Below are 23,900 nucleotides of genomic sequence, written 5' to 3' on the forward strand. Positions count from 1 at the left end.
AGTCCTGTAAGTGGCTTTCTCTCTTCCGCCTTCCCTCTTTCCCTTTCTTAAACACACGTAGAGTAGTTGCTAGGTACCAGAAATGTACTCCGTCCTGGAAGGTGGAGATACCTGAAAATAAGTCTCAAGGAACTTTCAAACATCTGCACAATGAAAAATAAAATTACAATGATGTGACCTAGACTTTTTCAGATTCGATGTTTGTTGTTCTATAGACAAAATGGCTGGCTATTGGCTTAAACATTTTACAGTTTACCCAGATGTTTGGCACCACCTAGACACAGCCTGATTTCCTTCTCCCCACCAGCTCTTCTCAGCCCTCCCTCCCGGTCCTCCCTCGTTTGTTCCCATTACTCAAGGTTTGGCAGGTTTCATGCACACACCATGCCAGAACTTCACATGGAACATGATTAAGACCAAGGCCTTGGGTCTTTCCTGCTTTCTGACAATTCACTACATAATTTTCTTGTTCTTTCTCTGTTCCTTCCAGACCCAAGTCAGCCAGGCAGGATCTAAATTAGCTTCTTGATGGCCCTTGTACTCCTGCCAAACGTGTCTTTGATTGCTTGGCCTCCCAGTTCCATTGATTCCAGCCTTTCTGTGGTGCCCTTGGGGAAACACACGGAGGCTTCCTGGCCTCTGGAGTGCTGTTTGTCTACCGGACTCCCCTACCGCAGGGTGAGGAAGCCCACCCTCTACGTGGGAGCTGAGAGAGACTCCATGTGTGGTTCTGAGAGAGGTCAGGGATTAGAGGTTAAAGACCGGGAGCAATTAACCTACTCTTTTTGGAGAAGTGTTCTCTGGTGGCCATCGGTCACTCCTCCTGGCTTATAGAGTTGGTGACTGTTTACATGGGATGGCATAAGAGGACCCAAATCTTACTCCTCTCACAGTGACCCGTCTTTCGTCTATGTTGGATTCTTAGAACTCAACCTCTGGTTTTACCTTCTATTGATCTCCTTGATAAGAGATAACCTGTTAGCTAGCAAATGCATCAGGTGATAATTACATGAACTGAGTAACTTCCTCCTCCATCACCTCTAGAGATGTAGCACTCGGAAGACCAGTATGTTTTTGATGAGCATGAAGAAAGCTTAAGGGGAATTCAGGATTATTGGCTCCCTTGGGCATGAGGAGTGCCTCTGGTCTGAGACTAGGCAATTGAGGATATGAGAGAGGGTCCTGGAGGAGATGCTGTGGGAGTAGGGACGGGATGGTGGAGGCATTTTGAGGACCAGCTGCCTAAGGCATGACAGTGGTGAACTCTGGTACCCTGCTGACGACTCCTAGCCTGGCCAAGAATGGGGTGATGGTATTGTGGACAGGATATTAATTTTTCCCTCTGTGTCTCAAGAGACTAAGGAAGTGGGGTGGTGGAGAAGATCTACGTTCTGTGCTCAGGAGAGGTCTGCCAGGCTAAAGAGAGATGGAGAACCAGAGTATGACTGTGCACATCTGGCATCAGGAGAGTGGGAACATATAGGAGCACAAACCCTTTATCAGAGAATTTCCCATGTTTTCTCAAGGGCAGTAGGATCATATTTATATAAAAGTCAGAGCTTAAATCCATGCCCTCTTGAGAGAATCTGTAACGTAGGGAGACAGATAACTTTCACCATGACCAGAGGGGATGTGACTTGATCCCAGCTACAGGAGGTCCTTCGTTATAAGGTGTTATTGGATCCAGATGTTACATGTCTGATAGAGACAATCTGAGTGAGACTTACCATCAAAATCTGTACTCTCCTTGGGCAGGAAAAGGCCCATGGAAGGAAAAAGTTGGGACTGAGACAGTCCAATAGGGCCAGGATAGGGCTGCCTTGGGCTGTCCACAGAGAAAGGTGGTGTGAGTCATGGCCCTGCAAAAGTGAGAGGGACTTGGCGGTCCCCAGTAAGGGCAGGTGATCTGTGGAGAGGAGGGAAGTGGCTATAGGTTCAGCATTTCTTTGCTGGAGGAAGGAAACAACCAGGGAATAATAAACCATATAAATGGAAAACATGTTTCCTAAAACAAGGCTGTATGTCAGCTATAGACAGGCTCTTGAGACAAATTCTTTTGTGAGGATGAAGCTTCGCAAGAACACACACATATATTATTCACACACATGAATTGTTCAGTGCCTGTATGTCCACACATACATATCGTCACACATAGAAATATTTACACCTCAGCCTCGTGTTGTAGGTGAACATGAATGTATACTCAGATATATACACATATATATGCATACATAGAATATTGGCATTGATTTGCTACATATGTGTATATACATACTCAGATATATAATATGGAGACATACACATGATAAGCCAACTCCCAATTATCTATCATTATCCACTCTTTTATCCTGCATATTTTTCATCCGAGAATGGCTTCTTTTATTAAGTATAATTTTGTCATCATCAATTTTGTCTGGGCTTTGGAATATAATTATATTGTAATTGCCATTCCCCCCAGCACAAATGCTAAAGATTAACTGCAAAAGAAAAGAACAATAAAATTCCTAATCTAAATGTCAACTTGTTTAATTTATTCTAAAGTCAGCAAAAAATGAAATTTGTAGAAATGCATCATTTGAATTTACTTGCATCTTCTTGATTAATACGACTTGCGATAGACTGTGCCCCCCCCCCACCCAAAATTTGTATGTTGAAATCTTAACCCCCAATGCAATGTACTAGGAAGTGGGGCATTTGGTAGGTGATTGGGCCATGAGGGTGGAGCCCTCATGAATGGGATTAGTGCCTTTATGAAAGAGCCCTCAGAGAACTCTCTTGGCCCCAAGGTCACAGTGAAGAGATGGCTGTCTATGAACCAGCAATCGGCCAGGGCCTTGATCTCAGACTTCCCAGCCCCCAGAACTAGGAGAGATAAATTTCTGTTGTTTATAGTCTATGCAGTCTATAGTATTCTGTTAATAAGTTGGTTGGATTTCATTGGTGCTTTGAACCCTTCTTTCTGGCAAAATGAATGAACTCACTCGTACAAGTTGGGAGCATATTTGACATGATAGGCAGAGCCAGGTGTGGGGCAGGACTCCTAATCCTCACACCTGCTCTTGTGTGTGTGTACACACGGGCGCACACACACGCCCATGCACCATACACTTGTATTTAAATGTTAGGTTGTTAGCCCTTGAAAAGCTTTAATGAAATTGAGGACAACTTTGTCCTGCCAAGTTTTTCAAGCCTGGGTGACAGGGTGCTGTCTTCAATGATGGACTGTATTATTACAAAGTCCATGAACTTGGAGTTAGTGCTTGATACTGGTACTTCATTTTTAATGGCAAAAAAAGGCCTCCTCTTAGGGTGTGTGTTCAATTACTCCACACTGTTGGGGACATTAATAAGTGGAAACTCTCTGATGTAACTTCTAGAAAGAAATCTGTATTTAGGCAGTCTCTCAGGCCTCCTGAAACTAATAAACAATTCAAGCTTAGAACTAAGCTCTTAGGGTGTGGGGTTTTCCTGGTAATTGAATGTTCGGAAAAGAAACTTTTTTGGTCCCAACGATTTGGTTGAAAAGCTTGATCAAATGTGTTAATACCCTTCCTATAAATTCCATGACCATAATTGGATCTTTCTTTCATTATTGAGGATTCTAACAGCGAGACCCGATGAATTTGATAAATAAGAGAGGAAGTGATCAAAGAAAGTTCAAGAGATTCTTCTTGTAACTGGGACTTTTTCCTTTCTTCTGAAGTTCCTGGTGTTCTTTTGTTTTCTTGTTATTGTGCTGTCAATTGGGATTCTGAAGGCTGCTACCACCAGTACCACTTACCACCCCCTGGCCCTTTCTCTGGGCCCGGTGCTCTGCTGAGAGTACCGCATGAAGCCTTGTCTTCCAGGTAGACACTGAAGCTCAGAGAGTTTGAGTAACTTGCTCCAGGCCTCAAGGCTGGAAGGTGGGAGGGTGGGGTTCAGTTTAGATCTGACATCTGAATGTGCGCTCTCAATCATTGTGGCTTTTGCCTCTTTTCCTAAAAGGGAGCAAATTGAGGTTTTGGCAAATTAGGTTAATAGTTGCTTTACTCTGTGTGTGTGTTTGTATTTGTTTCTACAGCCACTAAGGATGTAGAAGCCCAAATATTTTACTGGACTTCTTTTTTTTTCCCGCATTATGCAATTAAAATCCTTAGATAGAAAAAAAAAAAAATCCTTAGATAGACTGGTGATTTTATATCCCTCCCCCACCCCCACCCCAATTTTTTGTTCTCTTAGAGACCCCTCCAGTTTTACTTGATTGTTTTTCTCTTTCCAGTAACCTGAAATTTGAGTCTGCAACTTCTGCAATGCCTGTAGTCTTTTTGCTCAGAGTGAATTTTGGTGACTTAAGGGCTACCAAAAAGATATTTAAAGTTTCTGCCAATTTCTTTGGGAATAGCAAGAGAATTTAAAAATTGGAATTTCTCTGTTAGTGGCTACTTTCTAGAGGAAACCTAATCTGTGGGGATCCTTGCCAAGAATAAATGCAGAGGAGGTATTGCTTGCAGACCATTGTCCTTGGGTTCAGACAGCCTCCTCCTGTCTCCTGGCCCCAGGGTATAAATAGAGAGAGACACAAAGGAGACTGGCAGAGATCTTGCTGACAGACCTTCCAAACTTCCAGAAAAGATGACTCGTTGCCTATAGAAAAGTCTGTCTCATGGTTGGCAGCTCCTCTGTCTCCTGGAGATGGAGACTCCTTTTTCGAGCAGTGGCCTTTCTGGATTCCACTGGTATCTTTGTGTCTGTCTGCCAGTCTGTTCTCTTACTAAGCATTCATTAGGAACTGGGGATGAGAAAATGAACAAGGTCTAGCTCTTACCCCTGGGAGCTTACTTGAGGAGACATACACGTAAGTAGATGACAGAGGAGGTGACATTTAAGCTGGGTCCTGAGGGATAAGAAGGAGCTTATCAGGCAGAAGGACCAGCATAGGAAGAGACCAGATTTGCTCAACTGGCTATTTAGAAAAGGGTGACCTGGTAAATTTAACTGACTCATTCTGCCATCCATTTGTATGAAATTCATCACTGTTCTTGGGTGAGAAGAGAGGTGAGAAAAACAGGGAATTCCCTCCTCTGTGTAGTTTGGCAGCATGGCCCTGTTCTCTTGCTGAACACATTGAGTTTGCTTCTTCCATCTGGCCTTCAGGCTGGAGTCCTGAACATTTGTGCTCCTCTTCTATCTGCATGGCTTTTTTTTTTTTTTTAAACTGTTTTGAGGGATTTAAAAGACAAAGCTTCCATTCCACTTACTTCCCTTAATCAAAAGCCTCTGCAGCCACTGGCAGTTGAGTGTTTCCTTCTTTCCAGCCTCCCCCAGGGAAGCACTTGGAGGTGGGAGATGGGCCGGAAGTGTGCAGAGTGCAGCAAGTAGAGGCCGAGATGGTGTGCCCAGAGCCAGTTCTGACGCCCTCGGTGGCTGTGTCCCTCCAGGCACATGAGGCCCTATATCCTGTGGGGGCCTCTCCCCAGCTGGGGCTCTTCTCCCCAGTGAAGATTTTCCTTGTCCTCTTTGGAAACTGGGCATTTGTCTCTGCATGGGACCACCAGACCTTGCCGTCCATCCTCCTTCCGCTCTGCGTTGTTTGCTATTGGCTCTCTCTGTCCCTTTGGGTCCCAGTTTGGTGTCTGTGTGTGAGTGGGGAAGTGTGTGCATGGGCGCAGGGGGAGGGTGGGATTGTTCTAGATTGAGGCAACAGGACAGGAAAGAGAATAAGTAGACACACTATCATGAGAGTGTGGTGCAACTGATTAATTAATTGCCAATGTTCATGGAAAGGAAAAGTAAATACTGCTTGATTTTTAGAATGAATTCCCTAATTGAACTTTTATTGATTTATTTATTGTTTGGTCAGGAATCATGCGGTAAAATTTCAGGGTTTTGGAGAGTGCTGGGTTTGGAGAGTGCATTAGTTTTGCCACTTCCTTGTGTAGCAATAAAGCCAGGAAACGACATTCCGGTGTGGGAGTTGGGAAGGGCTATCAGCGTGCATCACCCTGGCTTTCCATCCCAGACAAGGTGCTTTATTTGGGGGCAAATCTTTGGTCCAGCCTTTTTCTGCTCGGGCATTCTTTATCAAGATGCTTTGTCAGCTCTGTGATAGCTGCAAGCAACAACAGCCATGGCTACCATTCTTCCACAAACATGACCTCACGCCATCCAGGTGGCTTCCTTCCTGGGAGCCAAAGTGAAGCTTCTATAGTGCAGCTCCCAGTGTTAGCAGACACAGAATGTCAGGGGGAGGAGTGAACCTGGAGACCAGCTGGCCTAACCCTCAGGAGCTCATACTCTGTGATAGCTTTTTCCAGCGGCAGAAATAGGCCTGGATCCCTGGACTCACCAGCTGGAGCCCCGTGGCTTTTCTACCCCAGGTAGCGGCTACTCTGTGTGTGAGTGCTCTTTCGACAACCAGTTACATCAGGTGGATGCTCATAGTCACTGCTCAAGCTTCCAGGGCGGTTGCTTCTTAGCCCTGGTTACACTTAGAATCAGCTGGGAACATTTAAAAAATACCCACACCCAGGTCTCCAGAACCAATTGGATCTGCATCTCCAAGTGTGCCCATCCACAACATGAGGTGGCCAACAACTTTCCCCAGCTGATTCTAACAATGCAGAGAGGATTAAGAACGCCTGTCTTGGTGTGGAGAAGGAAAGCAAGCTTTGCCTAAGGATCTCTAATTTGCTGACTGGACAGCAGTTTGCTAACACAAACCTACTGTCCTTTATTGCTCTGAGAAAATAGTTCTCTCTAGGAGCACGTTAAAGCCTAGAGAAGATTTTTCTCTCATCCCAGACTTGCAAGTGAGCCAGGCAGTCCCCGATTCAGAAAGGAATACTGGATTTGGAAACGGGAACAATTACTGGGGCTGGAGCTTCCTTCCCTCCACCAATGACTGGGAGGACCATCCGTGGGACTGGGGACCCCATCTTTCCCTGTGTGCTCTACCCTCCATAGAAATTTGAGAGTAAATTTGTTTTGTATTAGAGATAATTAATGTCAGATCTTGGATCACTTTGTTACAGTAATAAGGCAGCTGTTTATAATACAAATGCCTGAGTATTTCTCAGAACCTGTTTTTTTCAAAAGGCCCGCAAAGGTGTTTAAAGGATACTGCCTAAAGCTATCTAAATTGTCCCTGTTCCCCCCCCCTTTCTTCCTCTTCTGAAGAGAGGGGCTGGTGGAAGGGGGGGGTGGTGGCTAGGAGAAGGGGTCAGTGCAGTTTGTGCTGGAGCTGCTGCTCACTCTGATGTGGGAGAGCCAATTGTGCCCATCACCACATTCAGTGACTTCTCATTGGTAGCTTGAAGTTGGCCATGGTGGGAGTATTTACCATGGAAACAGGCAAATGCAACAAAGTAGGGGAACTCCCCCCCCTCCCCCCGAGCAGATTATTAAATCTTAGCATGCCGCTGGTCACAGGTATTCTCTGGACAGTTCCCAAGTAGAAGATGTGAGTGTCGTCACAGGGGATTTTATTTTACATTATTCTCCAAAGAAGATTCTAGAAGCTGATGGTATTAATATCATGCTTTCATAGCGTATCTAAAAGGCATCTCAAACTTCTCATGCTCATCTCTCACCATCCAAATTGTGTCCCTTTCATAGTCTCTCCCAGCTCCGGAAATGGGAACTCCATCATTGCACTTAGTCTCTCTCAGCCACTGATTGCCTTGTGGTTCCTTGAATATTAAATAGATCAATGTGGTTCCAATGTGGTTCCCCCTCAGGGCCTTTGCACATGGTGTTCCTTCCATCTGGAACCTCCTTGCCACAAATATCCAATGTCTCATTCCCTTATCACGTCTTTCAGGGCTCTGCCCAAATGTCACATTCAACAGGGGCCTTTCCCAATCATGTATCAAGTAGAACATCTTCCCCACCACCGATAGTCTCTCTTTTTTCCCATAGAAGCTATTTCTACCTGACACGTATTTGTTGACTATTTTGCGTCTGGCCGGCCCTAGCAAGTAATCTCCAAGTAGGGCTTTTGCTGTGTTGTTTGCTGCTATATCCTCAGTGCCTAGAAGAATGTTTGGCATCTAGCAGACAGTACATATTCATCAAATGAATGAGTCAATGTTTGTGAGCATCCATGCACAGTGAGGATGTGTGTGTGTGTAATCTGTGCCAGTGGCAGACCCCAGGAGATGGTCCGTATTGGACCACTTGGGACAGCTGTTATTACTAGATGGGATGAGAACTCAGCAACCACTTCATTCAACTCTCCATTTTACAGATGAGGTCCTTGAACTCATGCAAGGGCAGATGACTTGCTCCAGGGACAGTTAATGATGGGAACGCATTTTTCTTTTACAAACAAAATATTTTCAAAAGCGGAATACCCTGATAATATCAGTCATCAGTTTGTGGGATATTGGTCCTTCCCATATGTTATGGTTTTTGTCTTTGTCTCTAAGCAGGCTAGGAGAAAAGCTTTCAAAGAGACTTTCATCTCCTTTGGGTAGGATAATGTTTTCCAGAGCTGCTCCTGCACCGCTGTCGACATGGGGTCCTTCCTCACAGGCTGAGTCAGGGCCAAAAGTCTCTTGGACTTACTGCTTTGGGCCTTTGGCAAGAAAGCTGGTAGCGGGTGCTTCTGGGAGTCTGTGATGAAGCCTGGACACAACTACGGGTCTTGAGCTAACACAGCATGGCTGAAGCCTCATGGCTTTTTAATGTTACAAGTCTCAGCTCTGCAAGCTTTTGCTTCTTATCTGTGCCAAGTCCCCTTCCTGGCAGTCATGCCCAGGTTGGGATGGTAGGGTCGAGGGAGGTGGGGGTGGGGCTGGGCAGGAGATCTTTCTGGCCCTCCCTCTAAAAAAATGTGGAAGAGGAATGTTGATTTCTTTGGAGCGTTCACTGTATAGTGAATTTGACTAGCATCTTCTGAAGTTTCCGAATGTATGTTTGTGAATTTATTGCTTAATAAAACTTACTATGAAGAAAACGGGACTGGTGGAGAGACCAAATGTCTCTGATTTTCAAACAAACAGGGTTTGAGAACAATTTGAAATGAGGTCTCTCATGCTGATGCTGAACAAACACCAGGAGTCCTTTTCAACAAAGCTTGCATTTCTTTTTATGTGAATTATTTCTCTGAATTATCTAAGGATGTATTTGGTTCACTGGGAAAGCTCTTTGCCCTTGGAGTAAAATTTAGCTACAGGCTTGCATGTTCAGATTTGGGTACTTGTGTTAAGAATTTTTCTTAAAAATGGGGGATCCCTGGGTGGTGCAGCGGTTTGGCGCCTGCCTTTGGCCCAGGACGCGATCCTGGAGACCCGGGATCGAGTCCCATGTCAGGCTCCCGGTGCATGGAGCCTGCTTCTCCCTCTGCCTGTGTCTCTGCCTCTCTCTCTCTCTTTTTGTGTGACTATCATAAAAAAAAAAAAAAAAAAAAAAGAATTTTTCTTAAAAATGGATGCAGAGTCCCTTAAATGACAGGCTCAATATGTTGGTGTATATTTTACAAATTGTCTCCCTGAATATTATGCCATTGGATTTTTCCAAAGGCTACGATTTATGTCAAGCAAAGGAAGCTTTCAGGATGTTGGTACCAAAACCCCAGGACTCTGTCTGCTGAAGTGTGGAAAGGTTTGCTGGACTCATTCTGTGCTCACAGCAGTGGTGAGGGTTAGACTTACTCAGCGGTTGTGTCTATACTTGTATGCCTGGCTACAGAATTGCCTATCAGGATTTTACCCTCCATAGGAGCTGGGAACCTGCGTATGGGTTCATTTCCTTAATAGGCTCCCATTTCTTCTGTTATGGGCACTATAACTTATTTCTCACAGAGGCTGGACTGCTTTCCAGCCTGGAAATACATCCAGATCATGTGGTCTGTGTTCCTCACACTGCAGTTTAAGCTCATCAGAGCACCTCTGGACCATTATTGCCTGGGTTCAAACCTCGGCGCTGTCAGCTGTGAGACCTAGGGCAAGTTATGGATCTTCTCCTTGCCTCAGTTTCTAGACATTTCTATAGAATGGGAATAACAGTGATAGTGATCTCACGGGGCATTGTAGGGACTAAGTAAGCTAATGTGGGCAGTGTTTACAGCCCAATACATAGGATCACTCAATATATAGTTATTATTATTATTATAATAATGATAATTTGCCTATGTTTAACCAGATTCCCCTGATTAGTTACTCTATCCATTCCATTTGCTACTCTAGGTTAATTACATGTCCATTCAAATCCTCTTGGGGTTGGATCATCCACATGTGTCTTTGAGATGTCCTTCATTTCATAAGTGCTATGTGATGGTGTTTTCCTTGAGTGTCCTTACTTTCTTTTCATATCTCCAGAACTTTCTGGCTCATTCAGTTATCAGCCTGGAAGCATTAGCATCACTTCTCTGACCACCCTCCTTCCTACTCTAAAGAATTGGTGCTTTTTATTTTTCAGTAGACAATCAATGTATCTGTAAGCAAGCCATGACCATATTATCTAGCTGGAAAGCAGTTTAACTGGAGAATGCTCCTTGGTAAGCCCTGCAAATGTTATTTCAGAAAGATGAAGCTGCATCTGCTTCGTGGACTATTCTTGTCCCATGTGGCCGTAGGTGGGGGCAGCATGCCTTATGGACCCCAGGAGCAGGTGGGGACACACTTACAAGCACCCGGTGAACGTTAGATCCAGTGCAAGAAGCAAAGGACAGAGTCTCAATGTAAGTAGGCATTCGGATATCTGAATGGAAGCCACAGAGAGCCAGAGGAGGAGAGTCCTAGCACCCTACCCTTGAAACAGGTGCCCAGGTTCACAGCCTGTGGGGCAGGGGAGGGCAGGTAGATGGGAAGGTGGGTGGTCAGGGAGGGTGTGGGGCAGTTGAGCAGTTTCTGAGAGACTCTGTTGGCTCAAGCTGCTTGCTGGGGGCCAGGTATGTATTCACCTGCTTTCCTGGTGCCGCAACACCGGGCTATGGCCCAGTGCCTAACAGTTCCAGAACCACTGCTGAGTCTTGGCCTACCTGTGTAAAGGAAAATCACAGGTGGATACAAGCATGTGTAGTTGCTCAGTAAAAGCTTCGCCCTACGTTGACTCCCCAGCAGGTTAGAACTCAGCCACTTCCTCTGGTTTCCTCGGAGCCCTCTTTGAGGTTCTCTTGCTACTTCCTGGGTGTTATCCTTCTGCGTCTGTCTTGTTTCTTCCTCTTTTTCCTTTTAAATGTTGATATTCCTTAGAATTGTTAGGATCCATCACTTCTCATTCGCCTTCCTCTCCCTGCAGAATCTTAAACATGTCTATATTTTCTCTTGTTTCTTAAAAGTTCTATTTAAAAATAGTTTCAAAAGGCTTAAGATGCACAAGTCAGTCTCCTACACAGCTTTATCCTATGCCCATTTTCACTCTGTGGAAGACAATACTTTTTCATTCTTTTGGCAGTTTCTTTTCATAATTTTCCCCTTATTTTTATAATGTTTTATGCTACTAGCTCTTTGTCAATTTCTGATAATGCTTGAGATTAACAAATTTCTTCCAGTGTTGAGGATTTAGCTCTCTCGCATCTCCCTGCACTTGCCTCCCTCATCCTCCTAAGGTAGTTCAGTGTTCACAATATTACTATATTAATATTAATTTTAGACTAAGGTAGAAGACTATTGATATTTACTTCCTAGTATCATTTTTTGTTTCTACTAGAGTCAATAACTGCTCCTAATTCTCACTTGCAGCTTTTTGAATATAGCTATTCATTTATTCTTTTGTTCCTGAATGCCATATTCTATCTGTCACAAGCCTGTCATTTTTTTCTAAATGCTCACTTATACCTGGTTACATTTCAGTTTTCCTTTCCTGAGTTCCTCTCACCATAGCCCTCCCTCTTCCTACTCTGGTCACATTCCTTGTTCTCTGGATCCATTGGGCACTCCCATGTTTGGCAGAGAAATCTTATGAAGCTTCCAGAGAAAGAATGCCTGGGAGTTAAATTTTTCTTGAGTGCTTGCTCATCCTCATCTGAAATTGTTTCTCATTTACCTACCACCTGATTGAAAGTTTGGATGGGTCTGGAATTCTATATTTGAAGCTATTTTCTCTCAGAATTTTGAAGACATTGTTTCATGGTCTTTCCTGTGCTGTAATTGATAAGCCTAATGCTATTCTTTTTTCTTTTTCTTCATTGTGTCTCTTCTATAAAACATATTGTCTTTTCAAAATATAAAGAAATAAATATTAAATGTATAGCTTGATAGATTTTTTAAAAGATTTTATTTATTTATTCATGAGAGACACAGAGAGAAAGGCAGAGACATAGGCAGAGGGAGAAGCAGGCTCCCCATGGGGAGACATATGCGGGACTCGATCCCAGGGCCCTGGGATCATGACCTGAGCTGAAGGCAGATGCTTAACCACTGAGCCACCCAGGCGTCCCTGAAATTTTACTGCTACATGCTTTGATGTAGGCCTGTATTTGATCACTGTGTATGTACTTCGAGGGCCCTTTCAATCTGGGAATGTGCTCTTCAGTTCTGGGATATCTCCTGGGTATTATTTTCTGATAATTTCCTTTATCCTCTCATTTCATTCTCTTTCCAGAGTTCCCATTAGTCAATAGGTGGACTTCCAGGATTGATGATTTAAGTCTTTAATCTTTTCTTTCTTATTTTCCCTCTCTGACTTTTAATACACTTTCTAGATTTTTTCAACATCTTTGTCTTCCTTTACTACTAGTTATCCTTTACTTTAGTTGTCACTTTTTATTTCCAACAGCATTTTCTTAAGTTGTTTTTTTTTGGAAGACGAGTCAGCCTCTTTGCATGCACTTCAGGTTGAGCCTTTTCATTTGTGAAATCAGTTTGCCTTCTTCCAACCACTTGCTGTTATTCTGTGCTATCTGCTTTCTTGTACACTGTGCTGATGTATGTTTTTACCTTCTTCCATATCCTAATATGCTAGTGTGATCTTGGGAATGAGAGGACATCTACACTTGCCACTTGTCTACATTCTTCTCCATTGTTTCTGTTCCCTTCTGTTTATACCCCAATATATTTTTCTAACTGTATAGCCATCTCTTGAGTTCCAGAAACACAAATTCCTTTGGGGAAAAACTCTACCCACAGGTTAATACTCTCATGACAAAGCCCATCACCTCTTCCTAACCTGTTCTACCTTCTAAGTTCGCAGTCTTGGTGAATGGCATTGACATGTTATCTAGTCCTTACAGGAAAACAGTCATTCTTAATTTCTCCCACTTCTTTACTCTTATGTTACATTGTCTGACAGTTCTGTTGGTTCTTTCAATGTCTCTATCTGTCCCCAACTCAACACTCTTGCTGCTATGTGTATGGTTGAGGACCATGTTATTATTCACCTATAATACTGTAGTAACCTCTTCTTTGATATCTCTGCTTCTCATCTCAACCAACTCCTAATCCATTCCCCATAATGCTACCATACTGCCTTTTCTGACGTTGGGATTTGAACTCTATGAGTTCAAGAACTTTTGTATTTGTTCATCAGAATATCCCCAATTCTTTGAACAGTGCCTTGCTCTTAGTAGGTGCTCAATGAGTATTTGTTGATTGAATAGATAAGAAAATCTGATTTTGTCACTCTCTTGCTCAAGATTTTCAATGCCATGCCCCTCTGCTCATCACCTGTGTGATATAATCTGAGTTTCTTTTTTTTTAATTTTTATTTATTTATGATAGTCACAGAGAGAGAGAGAGAGAGAGAGAGAGGCAGAGACACAGGCAGAGGGAGAAGCAGGCTCCATGCACCGGGAGCCCGACGTGGGATTCAATCCTGGGTCTCCAGGATCGCGCCCTGGGCCAAAGGCAGGAGCCAAACTGCTGCGCCACCCAGGGATCCCATAATCTGAGTTTCTTATCATGACATGATCTAGCACTATTTTTTTTTTCCTGTGAATGCTGAATAATTTGTTCCAGAGAGCATCCTGCTCTCTCAGGTCTCCAGCTCTTTGTACTGTGTCTGGGACACTTCCTGTTCCTTTGCCTATCTATCTGGTAAGTTGAATTTAATTGTTAAAGTTTCATTATAAGAATTACTTTCCTGACAGAGGGTCTCCTGGATACTCAAAGCAACCTTAGGCTTTCCTTTCTTTATAACCCTATCATACATTGTGTATCTTGTATGGGAGACATGAGTAGTTTTGTCAATCATGGGCTCTACTCTACTTCTGAGCATTCAGGAATTTCACACTTCTCTTTTCTGCTGAAATTATGTATGGCCAGGTGACTCTCTCTGGCCAATATATGAATGGAGTTATGTTGAGGTATATTTAAGAGCTGGAGTAGGTTTCTTTATCTCCTCCTCCATCTGCCAAGACTGCCAGCTATATTCCATAGAGTGGAGTCTGTTAGCCTGTGTGTCTGAATGAGAGTGAAGGAGGGCAGAGCATTTGCTCATGATGGACACAGAATATGTGCAAGAAATGAACCTTTATTGTTTTAAGCCACTGAGATGTAAGGATTGTTTGTTGCTGCAGCATAACCTAATCTAGCCTAATATATTTTTACATTAATCAGTACCTTATCTTTTAACAACATCAGTTTACCATTTCTTCAAGGAGTATATCATTGCATCCTTTTTACAGAGTGGGCACTTAAAACATTTGTTAACTAGTGCTGGGCTAGAAGACTTCATATTTTTTGAGCATCTACAGTGTTCTTGGCACTGTGCTAAGGATTTTACCCATGTTATTTCATTTGATCTTTACAACAATCTTGAAGGTAAGAATGACTGTTACAGCTTTTCTGAAAGGGAAAAAGACTCAGAGGGGTTTAGGCAACTTGTTCCCTGGTCCAGCCTCTGGGCAGAGGCAGAACCATCAGTCAAACTTAAGTGGATCTGATTCTGAAGTCCAATTCATTCTATTGCATGCAAACCTAAGAGTGACAGAAGAAAGCTCTGGCTGTTGGGATGTTCCTGTCAAAGCAGACATTCCTGTCATGAGCCTTGTAAAGGATAAACAAACAAGCACATGAACACATGTAAGTAAATAAACAAAATTGGAAACATGTTTTTCTCATCTAATGGGAAATGGGGACTTCTCCAGATAACTTTACAGTTCTTTTTTTTTTTATTTTATTTTTTTATTTATTTATGATAGTCACAGAGAGAGAGAGAGAGAGAGAGAGGCAGAGACACAGGCGGAGGGAGAAGCAGGCTCCATGCACCGGGAGCCCGACGTGGGATTCGATCCCAGGTCTCCAGGATCGCGCCCTGGGTCAAAGGCAGGCGCCAAACCGCTGCGCCACCCAGGGATCCCAACTTTACAGTTCTTGAGTAAAAGCCAGTCACATACTGTGCATTCATCACAAATTCCATCCACAGTCCAGAGTGAAAGCCAGCCCAGAGTACTGCTTGCTCAGCCTGGTTCTGGTTGGCAGGGCTGATCCCTGGACCAGTTTCCCTGGTGGCCTCTATGAACATGTACTGATGATCAGTGGCAAGGCAAGGTCACATGGCCCAGCCTCTGGCTTTGGTATGGCATGCTCAGAAACATGTTTCCTCAAGAATGAATCAGCTGAGTATTCAGGCAGCTATAAGGTGATGCATTGAAGTAGATGGATGGTGGAATAAAGATATGCTCAAAGCCTCATGGAAGTATGGGTGACATCATGGCCCATTGAAGGAATAGCCACAACTAAGGGGTCAGGCTCAGGCCAGAGAGAGCTTTCAAGAAGGAGGCAATAGCAGCTAGAGAGGCAAAGGGGCTGATTTCCGGTAATTGCCAAGTGGGAGTTTTCCCATGTGTGTAGGAACACCATGGAAATGAACCTTAGAGTTGGACTTGGACCTAGAACATTCTCATTTTCTTTAAGCTGTTATACTCGACTCTCTATTGACTTTTATTTATTTATATTATTGGCACTTTCTTGCTACTCTGAATGTTGATAGTGTATAACATTCACATGGTATTTCTCATGTACTACTATGTATAATATATATCATAAACATGTATTTGGGGAAGTTGAATGTCATTTGCACAACCAGTTTACATGTTTTTTTAAAGTCAAAGAGCAGAACTTATATACCTTTATGAAAGTATCTAGCATGAGGCTTCACACATTTGTAGCTCTGTTGGCTTTCTGGTTTGTGCCACCTCTTTGGGTAAATAGCTGTTGGTTCCCAGCAGTATCTTTGATCTTGAGAGTATTAAGGATTCAGAATACATAAGTATCCTTTGCCAATCAGACTACCTTGGGACATTTACAAGGAAGGATAAATATCAGGATTGGCTGGTTTGAATAATTTTGACAGGCTCTGGGCCATAGGGATGGTCTCTAGTTGTCTAGTACCTGGCCCTGGGGTGATTGAGGGAAGGGGGTAAATTGGCTTAGTGTGTGTGAGAGAGTGGAGGTAGTTGGGGGCAAAGGCTCTGGGTTGATTGGTTTATATATGAACACTTTCACAGGCAAGTTTTTTTTTTTTTAACAACAACAACAACAAAATGATGTATTTGTAACACAGCCCAGTCTCCATCACTTTAGCACAGCATAGGAGTGGAAAAGAGTCATACTGCAAGCTGTCTCCAGGAACTAGCTAACCCTGGAGGGGCAGTCTCTCTCCAGTTAGCCTGGTCCTCAACGTATCAAAACATTATAAAATATAGAGAGTTAAAAAAAAACAACATGATTAATGTGATTTTATTTCTGTAGGGACTGGACTACAGAAAATTCTGAGAGGCCTTTCATCTATACCATGCCTGCAGTTACCCTTCTCAGCAATGTGACAGATGGAGGTGATCATCCCTACTTCACAGACGAAGAAACTGAAAAAGCTTACCCCAGGCCATATAGCTGGCCTATGATGGAGTTGGAGATTTATTCTCAAATTCTGCTGTTGTTCCCTGAAGGTTTATTGCATCTCACAGAGGAGACACTTTTGTTTCATCTGCCACTTGAGGCAGCACTGAAGCTGGGATGTGAATGATGGTAATTAGGCTTGTGGATTTAGCCCAGGCTGAGCAAAGGGAAGGAAGTTCTTGTCTGGACTAGTGCTCATCATCCCTGCACTTCCTTTATTCAGCTTTGGTGTCAGCTGGAAGAGTTGACTTTTCTTTTTTCTCTTAAACTAAGCTTCCAATTTGGATATATATCAAAATCCAAGGTGAGGCCTAAAAACCCAGGGGTACTACAGATCTAACATGTTTGTAGCTGCTTGAGGGCAGCCTGAAGGGCAGCAGACAGGGTTGGGAGGTGGCCAGGCTGTACCCACTGAAGCGGGCCCAGAGCTGGACACTCAAACCAAACCCTTGTTCATAACCTTTGTCAAGGGCCAGGTACCCTCTTCCTTCCTTCCTTCCTTCCTTCCTTCCTTCCTTCCTTCCTTCCTTCCTTCCTTCCTTCTCTTTTTTAAAGAAGATTTTATTTATTTATTCATGAGAGACACACAGGGAGAGGCAGAGATATTGGCAGAGGAAGAAGCAGGCTCCCTGCAGGGAGCCTGATGTGGGACTTGATCCCAGGACTCTGGGATCACACCCTGAGCCAAAGGCAGATCCTCATCCACTGAGCCACCCAGGTGTCTTGGGCCAGGTACTGTTTCTAAATTCTTTGTGTTAGTCCTCACAATCACCTGGTGAGGAAGGTACATGTGTCGTCCCCATTTTGCCAGTGAGGAAGCTGAGGCATAGGGAGGTTATATGACATGCCAAAGTCAGACACCTCAGTAAATGGCAGAACCAGGATTCATATCCTCGCAATCTGGTTCCTGAGTCCATGGTCTGAACCAATATCGCTATGGCACTTGAGCTTGCAGATCTTTTGTTTCCTTGTCCCTAAACCATGTGCCATCATAATCCTTGCTGCGTGAGGTTGCGGCAGGATTAATTGAGATACTGTGTAGAAAGAGTTTGGCACATAGTAAATGCTCAGTTAGTGTTTGCTGTTAGTACTATTCATTGTAAGCCAGTGTGTCCTCTTCTTTTTCCCCCCCAGCTGTCTTTCCTTGTGCCTCCTCTTTGTGGCCGAAGGAAGTAGGTAAGGCTGGAAGGATTATGTTCCTAAATAAATTGAGAAAAGAAAAAATACTCCAGAGCTTGTAGTAATTGCATGAATGTGCTGTTGTCCTTTGTGCCTTCTGACTCTGGTCGAACTCTGATGGGGGCCATGCACCACCTTTCAAGTGTATGTGGTGCATCCATGTTTTAAAACCAACACAAGTCTGCCCCCTGCACAGTTTCACTAGCCACACACTCTGCCCAGTGAGGACTGGCAGATGATGGGATAAATCCAGAATGATGTATAGAGAAGCCCTGGCTTGACTTGGCGTGTGTGGACCTGGGACGGTGTCTAGGCTTGGAGAAGAAGTGCCTTCTTTTTGGGCAGGGCATCTGCCCATCCTCAGCCCACCCCACCTCCACATTCCCTCCAAGATGACCTTAGTCCAGTGGGGAGGAGGGGGGCCTTCCTCTGGGTGGGTTCTGTGCAGACACAGGAGGAGTTGGGGAATTGAGACAATTACCCTAGTTAGTTTTCTAGCATAGTTCCAGTGATCTAGGGAGACACCCTACCTCTCTTAACCCCATCCCTACCTTTTTTGTTTTCCAGACAGAATGAAACAGATTTACATTCCTGTAAAACAGAGTTTAATGAGATGTAAGGGGGAGATTCTTGCCTATAAGACTGATTAAAAGGCAATGAGAAGGTGAAAAACTTCCATCCGTGTGGACTTTAAAACCTTTAAAAACTATTTTGAAAAAGTTTTCCAGCAGCCCTGGTAGCTCAGCAGTTTAGCGCCGTCTTTGGCCCATGGTGTGATCATGGAGGCCCGGGATCAAGTCCCACATCGGGCTCCCTGCGTGGAGCCGCCTGCTTCTCTCTCCGCCTGTGTCTCTGCCCCTCTCTCTCCTCTCTGTGTCTCTCATGAATAAATAAATAAAATCTTAAAAAAAAAGTTTTCCTAATTAAAGGAATATACATACATTCTTCTTTTGTAAACCAGAGAACATATCAATCAATTCTTTCACTTTCCAGAAAAAAGTCCTCCATTATTTTGAAGTATTTTTTTATCCATTAAAAGTTGCACATACGAATATTTTGTTTCACAAAATTGAAATTATTCTGTATATCAGAACATTCTTTTATTTACATTTTTTTCATAATTCTTTCTCATCATTAACTAAGAATTCTTTCTCATCATTAACTGTATGTTGTTAGAAACACATGGTCATTTTAAGTACCCAGTAGCCACTGGTTTTGGGTGGTTTGCAATGAATGAGTCAAGGTGTTGAATCAGAAAATCTTGGGGAAATACCTCTTTCTCTTTGGTAGACACTGTCTATTAATATTGTGCAAAGCATGTTTCCATGATAAAATTCTAGCACTGACTTTGAAGTGTCATTTCTGAGTGTAGGCAGTGTAGGAAAGGCAGAGAAAAGGAAGACTGGAGAGAGAAGGAAGGTTATGAGTGCATTGGCTGGGTGGAGACCCACAAGCACCTGGGGAGTGGGGAGAAGGGGCTGGTGATCTGATCCAGGAAAGACTCGACAACTCACTGAGGCGTGTCCATCAGCTCTGCAGGTGAGCTGAGAGAACTTGGGGTAGTGGTCAGTGCCAGTTACCGAACATTGACCAGGTGATCTCCTTCCAGGCACATGGTGGGGTGGTACTTCCCCTGCTCTTCTGTGGCTCGTATAGTCGTGCTTTGGCCAATGAAAAGTGAATGGAAGGGATGAGTGTCATTTTCCAGTAGAAGCTTCAAGAGCCAGGGCATGGTTCCATGTTCCCTCTGCGCCATGACTGGCATCCAAGGATGGCAGACCCATCTGAGTCTTGGTTTTTTTTTTAATAAGATTTATTTATTTATTCATGAGAGACACACAGAGAGTGGCAGAGACACAAGCAGAGGGAGAAGCAAGCTCCCTGCAGGGACCCTGATGCGGGACTCGATCCCAGAACTCCAGGATCACGCCCTGAGCCAAAGGCAGATGCTCAACCACTGAGCCACCCAGGCGTTCCCCCCATCTGGGTCTTAAGCCAAGGATGATACAGACCAGAGCCCACACTGATCTCTAATGGACATTACCCTTTGACAGAGGAAGCAGAATATGCTTGAAGGTTCTTACAGGGGGCTGACAGGCACTCCAGGTGTTGGTATTTGCCCTGTGGGCCCATATATTAGAACAAAATATTGAAGAAACTGAACCTTCAAAGAGGCTAGAGTCGTTCTTCCCAATAGAACATATCAGAGAGAAGAGGACCAGAGGCTATAGGGGGCATCTAGGAGTCACAGAGAACAGACATGAGGTGGCCACTGTGGTAACTATCACACTAACACAACCACAGATGCTGGCAATGGGACCCAACAGTACTAGAGCAGCAGTGAAGAAGAAATTCCAGCCAGGGGCCAGAGAGACTGAGCTCAGATCCCACCTGTGATGGTTAATTTTATGAGTCAACTTGGCTATGGTGCCCAGCTGTTCGGTCAAACACTGGTCTAGGTGTTGCTGTCAAGATATAGTGGAGGAAGGGATTAACATCTACAGTCAGTTTTAAAGGAGATTTCTCTTGATAATGTGGGTGGGCCACATCTAATCAGTCAAATGCTTTAAGAGCAAAGACTGAGGGCAGCCCAGGTGGCTCAGTGGTTTAGCGCCACCTTCATCCCAGGGCCTGATTCTGGAGACCTGGGATAGAGTCCCACATTGGGTTCCCTGCATGGAGCCTGCTTTTCCCTCTGCCTGTGTCTCTGCCTCTCTCTCTCTCTCTCTCTTTGTGTGTGTGTGTGTGTGTGTGTCTCTCTCTCTCATGAATAAATAAATAAAATCTAAAAAAAAAAAAAAAAAAGCAAAGACTGAGGTTTCTGGGGAAGAAGTAATTTTGCCTCAGGATTGCAGGGATCCTGCTGAGTTTCTGGCCTCCTCAACTGCTCTAGAAATTTTAGACTTGCCAGCCTCTACAATTGTGTAAGCTACTTCTTTAATATAAATATCTTTATATAAATATATATCTCATTCTCTGCCTCTTTCACTGTGTCTCTGTCTCTGAATCTTCAATGCATGAATCCTTACTTCTAGTGAGAAGTCTTGCAAACAGGTTCTTAGAGATACTGACAAAAATTCTAATGGACCTGGCCACAGCATGGGCCTGAATCTGCCTCAGATTAGAATCTCACTAGTTCTCAATACTCAGGATGGGATAATGTGGATTCCCTAGAGCAGGAGAGAGGAAGGTACCAATAGGAGCAGCGGGAGGGAAGCCTAGTGTTTGATAGTCACCTCTATCAATTTACCATTTATCTATCTTTCCAACTCACTGAAATGAAAAATTTTTGTTTAAAATTTTTATATAAAAAGTAATCAAATTAATAGCCTTAACAAGCCCAGGAAACCCACTGTCTGGTTACTGAATGGTAAAGCCCTGTTCTAAGGAGCAACTCAGAATTTTAAAAACTCCATTTTGCCACAATTCTTATTTTCCTCAAATTGTTCGTCAGACCCATTAACCAAAAGCCAAGTTGCTCTTCAGGGATTTTTTTCCCGTCTCTTAAAAAATCTTTTCCCATCCCAAAGCTGTTCCATATGTGTAGAAAGGAGCTATCAGCTTGAGTTCACATTCCTGCAATCACATTCCTGGGGGGGACAGACCACAGGACAGAAAACCATATCTTCCTAGTTTTTTCCTTGGAAACCAAGTGAAACTTTTTCAGGGAACTCAATTCTGCAAACGCGTATCAGTTGAAGGTGAAGTTGTGAAAAGAGCCTATTTTGTGGTTGGCTGCTTTTGGGGGGTACCTCTGTGTGTCATCATCATCTTCTCTCCACCCCTGAGGTCTCCCTCTCTCTCTCCCCTAACTCGTCTCTGTGGCCCTTTGTGTCCTCAGCTTGCCTATAATCTGTTCCTCCCTGCCCAGCAGTGCCTGGGCATTTCCTCTTTGAAGTATCAATCTTTCCTTGACTCTGGTCCCAATGCCATTGGTTCCCATCTTCAGGTTTGTCACAAGTGAATAAATGTATCCTTGCTGATGTGCTAGCTTGCTCTCACTGAACTCAAGGAGTTATCTAGCCCCACTAAAATGTCTAGTTTCTTACCAGCTGATGAGGATCTAGGATTGGAGCAGTCACTTCTCAAATGCCACTCATCTGGTGTGTGTAGGAACTATTACACAAGTTCATGAGAACTCGCAGTTAAATACTTAGGAATTTTCTGTTCTGGCTGCTAAACTTAGTAGTTTGAAATTGGCCATAGCAAGAATATTTGTCCCACTGGAAACTCACTTCCAATGCTATAAATCAATTCTTTTTCCTTCAGAAAGCCAGCTTACTAACATGTCACTGCACTTATCCCTTCTCACTTGCCACAGGAAGTCCAAATGATGTGTCACAAGAAAAAATCTCCCTAGCCACAGGATATGGGGTGTGGAAGTTGGAAGATGGAGTAGAGGAACTGCTTACTTTCTCTTTAGACAAGAAGCCCTTTTATCATTTTCACCTTTTGTCCTTATTAAATTTTTTCCTTCTGATTATCTAATTTATGATTATTATCTGCCATGTACTTCTTGTTTGAATAACCCCTTAATTGTTTTCTTCTTTGTCTTGATTGGAATCTCCTTCAGGAAAGATGATAAGAGAAATATTTCACGAGCAACATACTACCGTTAAAGAGGAATTGTGGAACATAAAGGATGATATGTTTTGGTTTATTGAACATTAACTGAAGCTGAAGAAAGCAACTTAAAGGTCAAAATGAGCCTGGGACTTGGTGACTGAGCAATCAAAGGAGAGCATCTTAGAAGTTGAGAGAAGCCCAGACCACTTTTATTTTTTAGGTTCCTAGAAAAAAAATGGACAAATGCTTTAATGTAGACAGAGCCCTTCAAAAGGATGAAAGGTTGAGTTCTGAAGGACCAGATATGGTCCTTTTCTAGACCTACCATGGTTGGAAAATGGAAACTACTTTTTTGTAGGATAACTGCTTGCCTCTTCCCTAGACCTTAGGCAAACTGATAACCATATCTATATTCTATGTCTGTAATCCTAACCCCAGGTACAGTGCCAGGTACCCAATGAGTACCTCAATAAATAATGGCTTTGAGAAAGGTACAAATGAGAATAAAAGGCAAAAGACAGCATGTGATGCTGAAGTTAGGTCTACCTTCTCTAGCCAGTGGTTCCCAAGCTTTGAATTTCATAGGTGGGTACAATTTTTGAATTGATTTTGAGGAACTAGAATAGCCAGACTTGTAATATTGTTAAATAATGTCACTAAAAACAAGTTAGCAGCTACTGTCTCTTAGACTAATAATTTATTATGAAGAAAAATATTTTGATATGAAAAATGAGGAATAATGGACAATTTGTTCCAAGAAAGGAGATTAGGAGATTGTAACTTTTTCTTTCTTCTTTCTTTCTTTCTTTCTTTCTTTCTTTCTTTCTTTCTTTCTTTCTTTCTTTCTTTCTTTTCTTTCTTTCTTTCTTTCTTTCTTTCTCTCTCTTTCTTTCTTTTTCTTTCTTTCTTTCTTTCTTTCTTTCTTTCTTTCTTTCTTTCTTTCTTTCTTTCTCCTTCCTTCCTTCCTTCCTTCCTTCCTTCCTTCCTTCCTTCCTTCCTTCCTTCCTTCTTTCCTTTTTTCTTTCTTTCATAGGCTCCATGCTCAGCATGGAGCCCAACATGGGGCTAGAAATTACTACCATGAAATCAAGACCTGAGCTGATATCAAGAGTCAGACGCTTATCTGACTGAGCCACCCAGGCACTTCAGAGATGGTAACTTTCTACTGATAATATATATTGATAGATACATTGGTATTATTTGTGTGGTAGATGTATATATACTTATATCTTTATTGGATGTTGGAGAACTTGGGTCCAAAGAAAGTCTTTAGATAAGCACCAATTCTTATTAAAACAGCAAAGATAAAATTAGGTAATAGTCATAGGGACTAGTGATTATCCAACTATTAAGTAGATATGGGTTATTCATTTTTTCATTTGGCCAATGAAG

General features: G+C 43.2%; 1 long non-coding RNA gene across 1 annotated transcript in view; it reads left to right on the plus strand.

Annotated features, from left to right (window-relative positions):
- Nucleotides 1–23,072, plus strand: part of LOC121487749 — a 53,683-nt gene extending 30,611 nt beyond the window's left edge. Inside the window, exons 2-3 of the long non-coding RNA XR_005986907.1 lie at nt 16,617–17,067; nt 22,516–23,072. This is a non-coding gene — a long non-coding RNA (uncharacterized LOC121487749). The remainder of the gene's footprint in view (nt 1–16,616; nt 17,068–22,515) is intronic.
- Nucleotides 23,073–23,900: the final 828 nt, after the last annotated feature.

The sequence above is a fragment of the Vulpes lagopus genome, chromosome 3 (genome assembly GCF_018345385.1).
Source record: "Vulpes lagopus strain Blue_001 chromosome 3, ASM1834538v1, whole genome shotgun sequence".
Classification (NCBI taxonomy): domain Eukaryota; kingdom Metazoa; phylum Chordata; class Mammalia; order Carnivora; family Canidae; genus Vulpes; species Vulpes lagopus.